Source organism: Hypanus sabinus, chromosome 9 (assembly GCF_030144855.1).
Source record: "Hypanus sabinus isolate sHypSab1 chromosome 9, sHypSab1.hap1, whole genome shotgun sequence".
NCBI classification, from domain to species: Eukaryota; Metazoa; Chordata; class Chondrichthyes; order Myliobatiformes; family Dasyatidae; genus Hypanus; species Hypanus sabinus.
The window spans coordinates 47620923-47636535 of NC_082714.1; the positions used below are offsets into that span (position 1 = coordinate 47620923).

General features: G+C 39.1%; 1 long non-coding RNA gene across 4 annotated transcripts in view; it reads left to right on the plus strand.

Moving 5' to 3' along the window:
* The first annotated feature begins 3288 nt into the window (after positions 1 to 3288).
* Positions 3289 to 15613, plus strand: part of LOC132399360 (uncharacterized) — an 80686-nt gene continuing 68361 nt past the window's right edge. For 2 of the 4 annotated variants that reach the window (XR_009513972.1, XR_009513975.1), the window contains exon 1: positions 3308 to 3407. This is a non-coding gene — a long non-coding RNA (uncharacterized LOC132399360). Of the gene's footprint in view, positions 3408 to 3780; positions 4019 to 15613 lie in introns of those variants that run through there. The other 2 variants (XR_009513973.1, XR_009513974.1) reach the window with 2 other exon arrangements.

Here is a 15613-nt window from a genome sequence, read left to right on the forward strand (position 1 = left end):
GGAGGCGGCAGCTAATTGCTTTTTAAAGATTACCTATGTGCCTAGAGGAGTGGGTGTACTTCTCTATGGTCATTCTGGTTTGATCTCCCCCATCTCTCCCGAATGTCATTTAGACACCCCGACATCAATGCGTCTTTCCCCTCAGTTGCCGGGGACCGTCTCCATTAGTCTTTAAAGTGTGTCAGAGTGAATTCTGCCTCATGTTCAGTCTGAACACTGTAAAATCTCAGCAGGGTATTAAAAAATAAATTAGTTTTAATCTAAGTGTAAAATCGATTTACTTATATTGCTAACCTATCATTTTCAGCTGTAGCTGGGGCCAAGGGCAAGTTCAATGTTGCAACGTGTGCAATTTCATTATGATAGAAGCTTATCACTTCTGTGGGAAACTAACTGCATAAGACAGTTAACCATTTAATTTTTAATTAAAATAGAGGTGCACAGCATTCATCCAATTTACACCAATATGCTTAGTTCACTGGTCTCCATGCCTTCCTGGAAAGTAATACATTCGCAAAGTTCTCCCAATCTGCCCCAGGAACCTGGCTTGAAGATCGACGGAAATCCTGGAGAAATAATTGACATCCAAACTTATAGATAGGCAAAAAAAAAACCTGCTTTAATTCATGAAGTAACATTTCAGAAGAAAATTCCAACAGCTTTTTAGAGACTGGAGTAAATTAAATGCAAAAGAAAAGTAGGAACAGATGCTGTATAAAAATGACATGAGGGATATCAGAAATAGTGTTAAAGAAAATATAGATTTTGAGAAGGTTTTAAAATGTGGAGTGAGGTAGAGAGATGAAAGAATTCAAGTTGGTCAGGTCATGTGGCTGGAGCATGTGTCACCGATGATTAAGTGAATGGAAAGGGGAAGGTTCAAAGTTTAAAATAAAATTTATTATCAGAATACATACATGTCACCACATACAACCCTGCGATTCTTTATCCTGCAGGCATATTTAGCAAATCTTATAGAACAGTAACTGTAAACAGGATCAATGAGCAACAAACTGTGCAAATGCAAATATAAACAAGTAGCAATAAATTAGGAGAGCATGAATAAAATGAAATGAAAGGGCGTGAAGTAACAAGATAAGGAGTCCTTAAAGAGAGACCATCACTTTAATTCACTGGAGGTCGGAGTAAAACTCCAGGAGCATTAACTGGCCAGAGTAAGGTGAGGTGTGGGGATATGATATTAAAGCGAATGAATTTTAAGAATTCAACAGAAATACATTTCTGTCAGGAAACTTTTTTGTTTCCTATACCCTCAGCATTTAATCTCCAGTTTCCATTTTGTTCTTCTGAAAGCAGATTCTTGTTTGGGGAAAAGACATTGGGGTTGTATATTTGCCCATTATCACTCCTTGATTCTTTCCTACCAGCCAGTTACAATATTTATTAAAACTTCTGGCCCATTACCTTGCTGGTATACATTGGATGTTTTGCACTACCACATATAAGTGCCAGCCCTATTTTGTTAATGTGCCTGAGCATGAAGACTCTACCAAAGGATGCTTATCTTCTACGTCTTCTCTTTAGTTTGAACTATTCAGAGTATAGTTATAGACCCACTGCAGTGGACAAGTAACTGGAAAACGGAAGTGGTAGCAGAAGCACGGAATTGGGTCTGAGTACATCCAGGGTGGTCACTAAACGTAAGGAGCAGGGTGGCTATTATGATATCTTGTTTGTGTCAAGCAAGCCACATGACAGCAATTCTTTGACAACTGATAGTGGAGGACGTGTATGAGAAAACACTTTCAATTAAATGATAGTAGGTATCCATCCAGCTCCGTCTGTTTGTTAGAATCATGTTGTCTTTGTCTCATCTTTTTCTTCCTTCTTCTCTTGTGCTCTATCTTCTCTTCTCACTGCTCCCAAGATTGACTCTCTACCATTATTTTTGTTGGTATTGGCTCGTCTTAGATGTGGAGCCTGCAGCAAGCCACCATAACCTCTCAGCCCTTACACCTGCCCCTCCTCTCCCTGGACTCATCGCCTCCTTCTCCAGCCCAAAGGTGACGTTCAGTAAAACCCTGAACCTCCCGTCCTATGATGTCTGCACTGCTCTGGTGAAAGTCATGGAGAATTTCCAAAGCATATGCCAGAGCGATTGAAGCCCTGGCAAAGTGCCTTAGGAAACTCCCTCCTGTGAATCAAAAGTCCACTTCAAATTCAGTGCAGTACGTGAACAGTGAACACTGTGGGTGGCAGCAAGCAGTGCAAGAAGCCCTCATTAACTACCCCTTTATTCCCGCTCAGCTGTCTGAAGTTAATTGCAGATCTGGGCAATAAAATGGCCTGCAGTTTCTGGACTGTGTGAGGCCTGAGCCATTTCCATGACAAGGCCTTGTTTAAATAGTCGATTGGGAGAAAAGCCTGTCGGATTGCACAAGAAGTGAAATTAATCCCTATTTGGCTGAAGGGGAAAAGAATTGAGGAAGTGGAAGCCAAACCCTGGAGTGAGGGTGAGAGATGTTGAGGCAGGGTTGTGAGAGGCATGGAGCAGCCAGCAGCGGTTGGGTGATTATTTTTGTTGGGCTAGAATGAAAATTTGTTCATGTTCACCTCGGGCTCCAATAAATTCAGCACGACGGGTTTGTTCTGCGTGTCCAGGAGCTTTCTCCAGTGGTTCCTCTGGAAGGGCTGAAAATGAGCTTAGTGTTGGTGGAGAAGAAAACAGAGCCAATCCTTCAGACTGATAACCTTCTATGATCTGTGAAAATCAATGAAAGGTCTTCATTCTGAAACATTAATTCTATATTCCAGCTCCACAAATGCTGCTTGACCCTAAAGTTGGAGGTTGGGGTTACTGTTGTACATGCAGGTGCAATGATAATCTTACCTGCAGCAGCATTGTGGGCATCTAACATCAGAGATACAACATTCACAACAAAAGCATAAATAAGACGTAAGCTATACAAGAAATAACACAATTCAAACAAAACACATCCATTGAAGTAGTTAAAATGGTGGTAGTGTAGCTAATTACTGAGGTAGTATTGCACAAAGTCTACTACCCTCTGTGGTTTCTTATGATCTGCTGCATATTTTCAGCTTTTTGAGGTTTAATTCTGATTTTGCTTTTGCTTTCCTTTACTGACCAGGTTGATGTCAATGGGCAGAGTTCGAAACTGAAACAATTCCACTGAAGTTCCACGGTGTTCTATTGAATTCGAGTTTAAGTATTCTATGAGGTAGTGGCCTGTTGCAGAGAGGATCAGTGCTTAGTCAGTTTAAGATCCTTTTGCCGGGGGTCAAAGGGCTATAGTTTGGGTTTAACTTTTATCCGCTGCCATCCGGCTTTTCAACGCAGAAGTGAGACTCATCCTGTTAAGTGACATTCTCTTCAGTTCAGTCTATGGTACGATAAATCATCCAATATCAATATCGGACCAAGCGTAAGACACAGTTTATTAAGTCTTTTTTGATTGATTTTTCTTGTGAAAAACATACTCGTTACTCTCTTTAATCTCCCGTGGCGTGTATTTGCTCCGCAGGCAGCATTTGATTCAGCAAACCTTTCAGCTCAGTGTGCTAATGTGTGCAGAGTTTAATTAAAGATTACCTCATACTAGACAGCATACCAGATAACATCAGAAAAATGCTCTTTCTTGGCTTCACACTGACTCGTTACCAGCTGGATTTTCTGGAATGGTCAGGCCCTGTGAGCCCAGGAGATAGAGCAGTAGGGAGGTCATTGGTTATTACTTTATTACCAGCACACACCAGTAGAAAAACTGTACGAGATAGAAGGGGAGTTTGGCTGTTGCACAACAGTTGAATAACAAGACCACTGCAAAGCTACAACATGGCTTTATTGTTGGACTAGGACTGTAAGAAAGGAGCACTTTAAATACACTCGGCAGGACTCCATATCATTCGCTCCAGTAAAAGGGACAACATATTCCCACTGGCAAGCTGGGGCCTACGTTTCCTCAGACAGTGTTCTTAACATCTTCCATTTTAGAAAGTTAAATGAGAAGATCTTCTAAATTCAGCATTCGTACAGGTAAAATGTACCATTGTACTTTTTAAAAATACTAATCTTAACAGCAAATGCACTGAAAATCTTCCTTCTGTAAATATTCCCTCTTAAGAGTTGAAATAATCAACTATTAGTGCTGCCTCCTTTGAGCAAATTTGATGTTACTATAATTAATGAAGAAGGATTCATACAGCAGGTCCATGTGATTGAAAAAGGATCTCTTTCATGGAAGGTCAAGTGACCATAGTGATCTGAGGCTTGATACCTGGTCTTTGATTCAATGTTGAGGGTGTCCTCCCAGTTGTAGCATGCCAACCTGCAGCACTCTAGTATTCGTCAGCCCTCTGCTCACAGGGACTTATAGAGTTTGAATGCCTGTTGTGACTCAGATGCTCACAAATGTCAAACATAGAGACTTGTTTGATCAGTTGTACAGCAATAATATGTTTCACTGGTGTTTTAATCAGTTTATACTAACACATTACAGTTGGATTTAGCTCAAAGCTGATTGACGTAATTACTTTAAAAGGTGCATCAACTCTGCTATCTTCTAAAATTTTGTAATTACATTATCACTGTAAAGCTTATTCCAACCAACTATAGAACCAATACAGAGTATAGTACAGAGTACAGAGTCACGCAATCTTATTTTCACTTTAATTATTAGTTCTCTCTTTGATTTTCACTTGGCCTATTTTAATTGATTGAGTGTGTACAATGTCCTGGGTATGTTACTCAAAATGGCCTCTTTGGTTTGTTACAAGTAGGAATGTTTCTTTGTCGGATAAGTGTTTCTCTCGGGTATATTACTCAAAATGGCCTCTTTGGTTTGTTACAAGTAGGAATGTTTCTTTGTTGGATAAGTGTTTCTCTCGCCGTTGTTTCACTTTAGAATGGCTGATATGGTAATTGTATTCATTTGTTAATCAATGGGGAATGTCATTGTGTCTTGTGATGCTGGGAACTTGGGGGAGGGGTTTTCGCGGGTTTTTTTGGGGAGGCCGAGGAAGACGCTGAGGAAGGTGGACGTGTGCTGGACTGCTCACCGGGGTGGTCCCTGGTGCGACGGCCGGATGGGTCGATTGGTTGGTTGATTGAGCTCCAACGAGTGCACTAAACAGACTGAACTTTGATAAGTTGGCGCCTTTTGTTTTTTTTCTTGTATATATATATATTTATTGTATTGCCTACTATTTTTTTAATTTTAGTAAACTCTTTAAAGTGTATTTCATAACGGTATTTGTTGTGGGTTTGATACTGTTGGCGGGTGCGAGGCATTAACTCGATTCTCACAGCACCTGCGTGTACCGGAGGTGGGTTGGAGAGTGGCTGGATCTCCTTTTTCCCCTAGGCATATACCAGCCTGTTGGGTAAGGGTTACAAGTGTATGCATGTGTGTTGAATTTTTACAGAATTCCATTGTCCATCGTTGTCAAATGCACAACTGGCTTGAATTGATATGCATTGAACAAAAGAAATAATACCTCTTGATGTTATTGGTTAATAGTCTCCTTTCTTAAAAAGATTTAGATTGAACTTCTGTAATTTAAGTCACTGAACAACTGAACTATTGTAAATTCTGTATCACTCATTTCTTAATTCATTAGAAAATCATTGGCAGGATAGTTCTCCAAATTTAGCATCCAAATACTTTGGCTGTTTTGGTACTAAGTCCACAAGGCAAAAAAGTTCAATAGGTTCAATGTTATGTCAGAGAAATGTATACAATATACATCCTGAAATTCGTTTTCTTCACAAACATCCACAAAAACAGAGAAGTGCCCCAAAGAATAAATGACAGTTAAATGTTAGAAACCCCAAAGCCCCTGCATCTCCCCCTCCCATGAATAAACAGCAGCAAAGCAATGAACCCCTCCTACACCAGCAAAAAAGCATCTGCACCCTCCACTGAGCACTCAAGCATGCAGCAATTATTAATAAAGACACAGACTTGCAGTAGCCCAAAGACTACTTGTTCACCTGGTAATTCAATATACCACAGGACTGCACGTGATTCTGGATCTGTGCTTATATATTTTATAGAGCACTGGAGTGATGTAAGTAACTCTGGTTAGGAAAGAGAACCAAAAGTATTTGTGGCGCCTCCTTATGATCGATAACCAATAATCTCTGCAGGAAAGTGAGTGTGAGTTGACTTAATTTCTTATGCATCCAATGCTGATATAAGCTTGTGAATAATATGTCAAAACCAAAGAAGCACAACATTAATTCAAGGGAAGCATGAATAATAGAACCTTAATGAGTAAATCAAAGGAATAACAATGACTATAAGAGGTCAGAGTCAAATATGATCAGCTTTTGCAAATGAAACAATTTATTGCAAGTGTAGTTTACTTGCCATATAATGGACTAAGTGGTGACCTATTGTGTTTCTGTTAATGATAAATAATAAATAAACATCTCTACAAGTCTGACGAAATATTTCCATTTGTTGCAATCTTACGCAGCGTCACTGCTTTTGGTTCTTAGTTCAACATCTTCATAATTTTCCCTCTTTATTTATTTATTTATTTATTTATTTATGGCCTCTTTTCTTTACTGCATTATGGCTTTGTATGTATATCACCAATGCCTATGAATGGAAAATCCTATAAAAGGTAATGGTTAGGCCCAGTGCATCATAGGTAAAGCCCTCCCCACCACTGAGCACCTTTACATGAAATACTATTGTAGGAAATTGGCACCCATCATCAGAGATCTCCACCATCAGGTAGAAGATACAAGAGCCTCAGGACTTGTACTACCTGGTTGAAGAATCGTTACTTCCTCACAACTATCAGGCTCTTTAATAAAATGGGATAACTACACTCACTTGGTCGTCCCTGAAATGCTCCTACAACCAATGATCTCATGTCAAAGACTCTTTAACTCATTATCTCATGATCTCATTACTTAATCACTATTTATTTATATTTGTACAGTTTGTCATTTTCTGCTCTTTGGTTGCACTTTCATTCACCCTGTTATAGTTTCTATTCTATAGATTTGTTGAGTATGCCCACAGGAAAATAAATCTCAGGGTTGTATGTGGTGACAAATATGTGCTTTGATAATAAAATTTACTTTGAATGTTGAGCTTTGAACTTTTCTTTAAAGGATCTAGATTGAATCTCTGTGATTTATGCTGCTGACCATTGACAATTTTATTCTGTACAGGCTAGATTTGCAAAATCACCAACGGATGTGCAGTATCAACCCAGTAGAAATCCAACTCCAATACAGAGGAGATATTGAGGCTGGGAAGCTGAAATGCAAAAGGGAAGGTGTTCACTGAGGTAGAAAAAAGGTGGAAGTCTTCCAATGGACTTGTAGATATGCCTGTTTAGCATCTCAGTGGGTCACCAACTGCCTGTTCCATGCAGTCTTCCATAATACAATGTGAATGAGGATGTGATAAATTGCTTCATTTGAAAACCTAGTCTCATTTGAGTATAAGTTCTTATAGCCAGTATTATTCCTCTGATTCAGTCATTAAAGGTTCTTATTATTCATGTTTCACATGAATTAATGCTGTTTCCATTTAGTTTTGACAAACGATAACTTAATGCATTTCTTTGGACCAATGACATTTCTAATTGAAACAAAATTAGGGGAAAGACAATCACTTTGAAAACAATATAATTGAGTCAATGAGTCTGAAAAATAATCTGTCTGATATTCTCATTGTCATTTGCAGTACACATGGTTGTGTGGTTCAAATGACTCATAAATACAGATTTAATTTATATGGGGAATAATGGATGTTTGGTGGTGGATTACAATACTTTAATCTAATTGAGAGATTCAGATAATGTCATAAGCATTACAGAACGTGGCAGAGTGATCTCCCACTTATGTTATTTGTGTTTTAGATGATGGCTCAGTGGGAAAAGCAGCTGCTTTGTGCAGCAACATACAGCTCACAAAGTCTCCGGTATGACTCTTATTATGCATGTGATGAATTGGTTACAGTCTGCTAGGAGAGGAGTAGCAAAGAAACAATCACCTCCTTTACATGTTGGTGAAAATTCACGGGTATCATGGTAGCACAGGATGATCAAAACCTGTAAAACTGTGCCATAGCACTATGGGTGTCTTGCATTAAAAAAACATTAGTGATGTTCTTATTTCAGTTTTTGCACTATTTTTAATTTAACTATTTAATACACATATATACTTACTGTAACTTATTTATTTATTTCTATATTCATCATGCATTGTATTGTACTGCTGCTGCTAAGTTAACGGCATATGCTGGTGATATTAAACCTGAATCTGATGTTTTATTTAACCAACAGCTGCCTCATGATATGGCCAGAGGTAATTCTTAACATTTTTGGGACATGGTTGCCAGTATAATTCATGTCAAAACCTACTTGTCAAAATGTCCATTGAAACATTATACTTTTAAGAGTTACCCTGTACTATAAAAGCAGGACAAAACTAATTTTTAAAAAAAGAGGCGACTTCCAAAGAAGGCATACAAGATACATTCTTTCGTAAATGGGGCACTGAATGTAAGAACAGGGAGGTTATGGTGCAAATGTTAGGCCACATCTGGAGTAATGTATTGGTTGCCATGTGTTAGGAAAGCCGTGATTGTTCTGGAGAGGGTGCAACCTGAACAGTAGCAAAATCTACATCAGGCTGCTGTCTCTTGATTACAGTTCTGCATTCAACACAATCATATCCTCTGGATGAATGAACAAGCCACAAAACCTGGGCCTCTGTACTTCCTCCTGCAACTGGATCCTTGACTTCCTCACCGGGAGACCACAGTCAGTAAGGATCAGAACTAACATCTCCTCTTCGCTGACAAGGCCATAATTAACACTGCGTGCTTAGCCCACTGCTCTACTATCTCTACACCCATGACCGTGTGGCTAGGCGCAGCTCAAACAGCATCAATAAATTTGCCAATGACACAACTATTGTTGTCATAATTTCAGATAGTGGCGTGGAGGCATACAGGAGCAAGGTAGTGGTGTCGCAACAACAATCTTGCACTCAACGTCAGTAAGGCCAAGGAAGTGATTGTGGACTTCATGAAACAAGAAGTCTAGGGAATGCACACAAGTCCTCATTGCAGGATCAGCTGTTTCAAGTTCCTGGGTTTCAACATCTCTAAAGATCTGTCCTGGGCCCAACATATTGATGCAATTACAAGGAAGGCACAACAGCGGCTATAATTCCTTGGAAGTTTAAGAAGACTTGGTATGTGACCAGAGACTCTCGCAAATATTTATAGATGGGCGCCACTGTAGTGCAGTGGTTAGAGCGATGCTATTACAGCTCAAGTTGTCAGATTTCAGAGTTCAATCTCAACATCCTCAAATGGAGGGCCACTACATTCACTGTAGATCTATTGTGGCAATAGGCAAATTGCAGCGGGTCCGGGTCCTTGCTTAAGCAGGAGTTGACCAACCTCTTAAAGAACTTCATCACAGTAGATGTGAGTGCAACTGGGTAATAGTCATTGAGGCAGCTCCCCATGCATTGAAACAGCTCTTTCAACCCACTGAACCTATGTCAACCACCCATTTACACTAATCCTAGATTAATCCTGTTGATACCACCCCATATTTTCATCAACTGCCCCAAGACTCTACCATGCACCTACACACCAGGGGCAATTGATCGACCTGCATGTCTTTCAGACGTGGGAGCGATCTGGATCACCCAGGGAAATCGCATTAGCAGTGTGAGGCAGTGGCTCCACCAGTTGTGCCAGAGTCATACACAATGTGTGTCATACCAGACTCATAGACAATTCAGATCAAGCCAGACCATGAAATAGACATTTAAAATGTGGTTGTTTTTATTTCCAATTGTGCAGTGTATAAAGATGTTATGCACGAGAACATCAGGGGTATGGGCTATATTCATCACAAGCCAATTTCCAGCCACCAAGAGTACCTTTTGTCATGGAAACTATCTGAAGCCAAACTGGATTGCAGCTTTCCCTGCTGTTATAAGACTATTGAATGGACCTCTTTATGATAAGCTGGACTGTTGATCTCACAATCTTATATGCTATTGTCTGCCTGCACTGCTCTTTCATGATAACTGTTACATTTTACTCTGCATTCTGCTATTGTTTCTCCCTTGTATTAATTCGATGCACTGATATGGTGAAGTGATCGGTATGCCCGGCATGCAAACAAAGTTTGCCACTATACCTTGCTACATGTGATATTAATAGACCAGTTACCATTAACCATATCAATGGTTCAATGTTTCATTAGTTCAGTGGTTCCATTTGATATCAGAGAAGGGAAACAGTATACAACCTGAAATTCTTACTCTTCACAGACATCCATGAAACAGAAGAAAACTGAAAAGAATGAATGGCAGAAAAACATTAGAAGCACAAAAGCTGTATACTTGTACCTTCACTGAAAGGTTCCATCTTCATTGCATCAATTGATTCTGTCTGTCTGTCTCCTGATGTAACCCTCATCCAGACTAAACTAACCCCCATACTTGAATAGTTCAATATTCTCCTCATGTTCTGGCAAAATCAGGCCCACCCAAGGCCAATCAAAGCTTGGCTATGTAAGTCCTAATTTGCATTGTCTATTGACTTTGGTTGAAGATCAAAAGAAAAATTATTGCTGCTGGAAATCTGAAATAAAAACAGAAAATGCTAGAAAAACTCAACAGGTCATGCAGCATCTATAGAGAGAGAGAAACGATTAATGTTTTGAATCTTAGAACGTGGCAGGGGTAGTCCACAAGATTCCCCACAAGGTTTTGAGGCTGAATTTGAAGGTCAATAGATATGGCACATTTTGGAGCAAGGTGGCATTGTACGTCTATAAGGACACCTGAACATACATCAGCTCCCTCATCTCTATATGAACACAACAAAATATTCTTGTAAATTTGTAGATGAAGGCAGCAGTGACCATGGAATTTTGAAACTGCCATGGTGACAGTGATGAATCAGTATATTTAATTTAAAGTTCAGAAGTTCTTAAAACTAAAAGGATTCACAAAATAGTTGCCATTTGCTATTTGTTTTAAAATAAATACTGAAAAGCCTTTTAGTACTTGGATGTAAAAATTCTCTAATAGAATTTGGAGCAGTTTTAATTAGCAAAAGTCACATGCAGTCATGGTAATCAGAAAAAAACTGCAGGCGGATCTCAACTAAGTGCTTATTTAAAAAAAAACATTCTGCTTTTGGATAACATTATCTTTATAAGGTACAGACATGAGAAGTCTAAAAGGTCTATGAACATTTGTTTGGGTGAGATTTTACTACTGGAGTGTAATGACCAGGCCTTCAGTAGAGATGAAGAAAAAGTTAATAGAATAAAAATGGTTTGCACTAGTCTGTAAGTTGTTGATCTGTGCTGCTTCCTATTGGAACTGGAGCATTCTTGCAAAAAACAGAAGATGGTTGAGGTCTCTGAGCACTGATCTCTCTGAATGTCTTCAGCGTTGCCTAGGTGATGTTGCAGATTGTCGTTGGATGCAAATTACACAAAGTCAGAAATGCAGTCTACATTAATGGGGGAAAAGAAAGAAAGCAGCTCAAAAGGGCAGAACTACACAATGTCAGATGTTACATAATCTCCCAATTGTCATTACTCTTAACAAAACAAGGGTTTAGGTCAAAATTACTCAGGGGAAGTTTTCGGCTGGATAATATTGGATTAAACAAATCTTCAGTTCTTTCTATGAAAGACTGATATTGAAACCAGAAGTTTATATAAAAGAGGAATATTTGTCAGTTTATTATATATCGCACATTCTAAAATGTTCAGGGTATTTGAAATGGTTAAATTCCAAATATAACATTTCTGTTAAAGTACAGAATGAAATAATTGTATTTTAATGAGCACATTGAATGCAGAATATTTGGCACAAACAAACTTGACCTTCTTAATGATCCTTGTATTATTTTAAATAACAAACTACCCAAGTTCCAACAAATTGCACACCAGATAACACAAATATATCTTTATATCCTATTATTTATATGGATATCATGATTTTAAAAAAAAATTTGAAATAAAAATTGGGGACATGCCCATTTCTTATTACTACCATTGGGGAGAAGTTACAGGATGCCAAAGACTCAATGGCAAAGACAATGGAACAGCTTCTTCCTATCCTCCACCAGAACTACCTTGCTATCCTTTTTCTTGCACTATATATTTATTTTGTAACTTATAATAATTCTTATGACTTTGCACTGTACTGCAGCTTCAAAACAACAAATTTCACATCAAATAGGTTCGTGATAATAATGCTGATTCTGATTCTTTTATTGAGATATAACACAGAACAGGCCCTTCGGTGCACACTGCCCAGCAAACCCCTGATTTAGTCTCAGATTAAATCAGGTCGAGACTACCAAGTGGCAGGTCTTTGGTAGGTCCACAGGGCCGCAAGGGAGAACGTACAAACACCTTACAGGCTGCAGCAGGAATTGAACCCAGGTCTCCTGTACTGTAAAGCATCATGCTAACCACTACACTACCGTGCCACCCCTTAAGTCTTCTGAACTCGGAGAGGTAGATATTTCATTTGTACTGTTTCCAGTGATCTTTTCCTTGAGAAAGCTTTGAATAACATTTTGTTATGCTGTGTGAGGATTTTGACAATAGGGGTCCTTGATTATTTAAATGAATGTTAAAAGCTACATGGTTTTAGTGAGTGCCAGAGCTGTTGTGTGGATCATGTCCAACTATGATTCAAATGTTCATATCAGTAGATCTTCACTTGCTCAAGACATCATTGTAGTTGTGCTTTGGTGAAAGCTGCTGTTTCAGTGCCTTGATTATAAATGTTGCCAAAGTGCTCCGATTGATTCAATCTGTTTAATTTGTATGGAAAAACATGTCATGTAAGGCAACATGGATCATTCTGATTTGACACCCAAAACAAAATAATGAAAAGGCAGCCAAATCTGTATAAAGGTCCTATTGCCAGGTCTGGAGTTATAAGGAGAGACTGGATAGGTGGAGGCTTTACTCCCTGGGGTCCAGGAGATCGGAGCTGACTGTATAAAGATTTATAAAATAATGAGAGGCATAGAGAAAATGGATGTGCACAGTCCTCTTCCCAGTGTTGGAGAGTCTAATGCTTGTAGGTTTAAAGTAAGAGGGGAAGCTTTAAAGGAACCTGAGGGGTAAATTTTTCACACAGAGAGTGACAGTGTGTGTAGAATGAGATGCCAGTGGAAGTAGTAGAGATGGACATTGCTACAATGTTTAAAAGAAATTGGTTCAATTGTGTGGATAGGCAAGGTTTAGAGCAGGGGTGGGCAAACTTTTTGACTTGTGGGCCACAAAGGGTTCTAAAATTTGACAGGGGGGGCCGGACCAGGAGCAGATGGACGGAGTGTTTTGGTAATGCACCTCATAAGAGAAAATAAAATATCATGGGATATGTAGAAAACATGTGCTTTAATTTCAATTGAAAATGAACAAATGCATTACAACAAAATATCTGTCTTTGAAGTCCCATGGTATTTAGCTATTTATTGAAATGACTTTTAAAACACTGAAAATTAAATGAATAAAATACAGCTTTTTTTAATAGTAACAGTTATTATTTTAAAGCACTGAAAATTCTGTTATCCTTCAAGATATTATCATCATCACTCTCCTCCTGACTGTCTTTATTTCAAAAATGGTAGGAGATGCAGGTCTACTTGTCCTGCTCCTTCTTATTCAATTGTCCCCTGTGCCAAAACTCAGCAATGACCAGCACAAGGACAGAACAATGACAGTGCGCCAGTATGCGGAGCGCCTTTTTTATTTTGAGAACGTACGTGCACCTGCGCACTACTCATGTCCATCACTTAACAGAAATGACATGTAACATGTAAGGCTTATTGAAAAAAATATTTTCAAATGCATTTTTTACATAACACAACGAAGAAACTTATTTTTAATTTCAGTGGGAACAGTGTTGTTGGTCTCCCTTTTTAGCCAGCGCATCAAAGTCTGGATTTAGTTTTGTTGTGGCGATTCTCAGGATGGATCTGAGGTGTTGGTCAGTTAACTTGGATCTGTGGCTGGCTTTGTTGATGTTCATGACGCTGAACGCCTGTTCACACAAATAGGCCGAGCCGAACAAAGAGTAAAGCGCAAATGTGGAGTAATATGCTGCACCTCAACAAAGGTCAATGTGTAGCGGTGTGCTACATGCAGCACTAAAATTACGACACAGAATTGGTAACTGCAGTCGAAGAAAAAAACTATGTTCGGAATCCCCATCCTCACTTTTAAGCCTCCCTCAACCTGCCCCCCATGGTGCAGAGGCGCCAAAGCTCTGCGCTCGCAAATCCCCGCAGGCTATCTCCCTTAGCCGGAATGCTGGCTAATTGTGAGCCGGTTCGGATGTGCCAGGAAATGGGTCGCCACAAATGTATATAGAGTGCGTCATCTATTGGGAAAACGCCAGAATTGCAGGGAAAAAACGTTAACAAGGTTTATTAATATAATTTCATCAAGTTCCGCGGGCCAGATTAAAAAGCTTAACGGGCCGTATATGGCCCGTGGGCCGTAGTTTGCCCATGCCTGGTTTAGAGTGATAGAGGCCTAATGCAGGCAAATGCGGCTAGCTCAAGAAGATACCATACTTAATGTTGGTCATACTCTATGACTCTATCTCAAGAAATATATTATTAATTTCAAACTCTTATTTTGGTAAACGTTTTTTCAAGATCTATGTTAGCTCTTCTCCCTGATGCTCCTATTTTTTGTTGCTGCTTTGTGGGATTTTGATCAGGGCAGATTAGCACTGTGACCTGTAGATAGCAAGAGACGCAGCGCAGGATTGAACTGAAATGAACTGAGCTGAACATGCTTGGACTCTTTCGATGTCTCTGTGATTTGGTGTTCTGTATTCTGTGTTTCTCGCTCATTTTTTCCTCGTCGTTTGTGCAATTGGTTCTTTTTTTGTGCATTGTGCGTTTGATGTTTTTTCTATAAATGGGTTCCATGGTTTTTCCTTGTTTAGTGGCTGTCTGTGAGGAAGAAGCATCTCAGGCTTGTATATTGTATACAGACTTTGATAATAAATGTAATTTGGATCTTGAGTCTTTGCGTCTCCCCTTTCCCACTGTTGCAGAGTATTCTACTACACAATGGTTCAGAGATTGAGCCAATAACCTTTTACCAGGTCATCATCTTGGTTGCTCGGAGAATGATTTCCACAACAGCTGGAAAGCTAGCAATTTCCCCGACAATTTCTCCCCTTAATTACAATGCAGAAATGCAACTATTTGATGTTTCTTTTGGCCAATTGATTGGAAAAATATTTACATGACACTACTAAATGAACAATCAAAGTTACTGTAACAGTAATTGGACAAAGTTTTAGGAAACCTACCTAAATATTTTGTTTAATTTAGGTTATATCTTTAAATGAAACACTCCGGGCAATGAGATCACTTTTGAGTATTTGAAGCAAAAATATTCTGATGCTCTTTTTCTCAAAGAAGAGTATTGTTTGTTAACATCATTGTGTGTGTTCCACCAATGAAACGCTAACTTGTTTTTTTTAAGTGTTGTTATATTATCTAATGCCACTGCCTCTTGCTCCTAGTTCCTTGAACCAAACTAAGCACTGAACTCCACAATCAGTCCAAGTGCAACA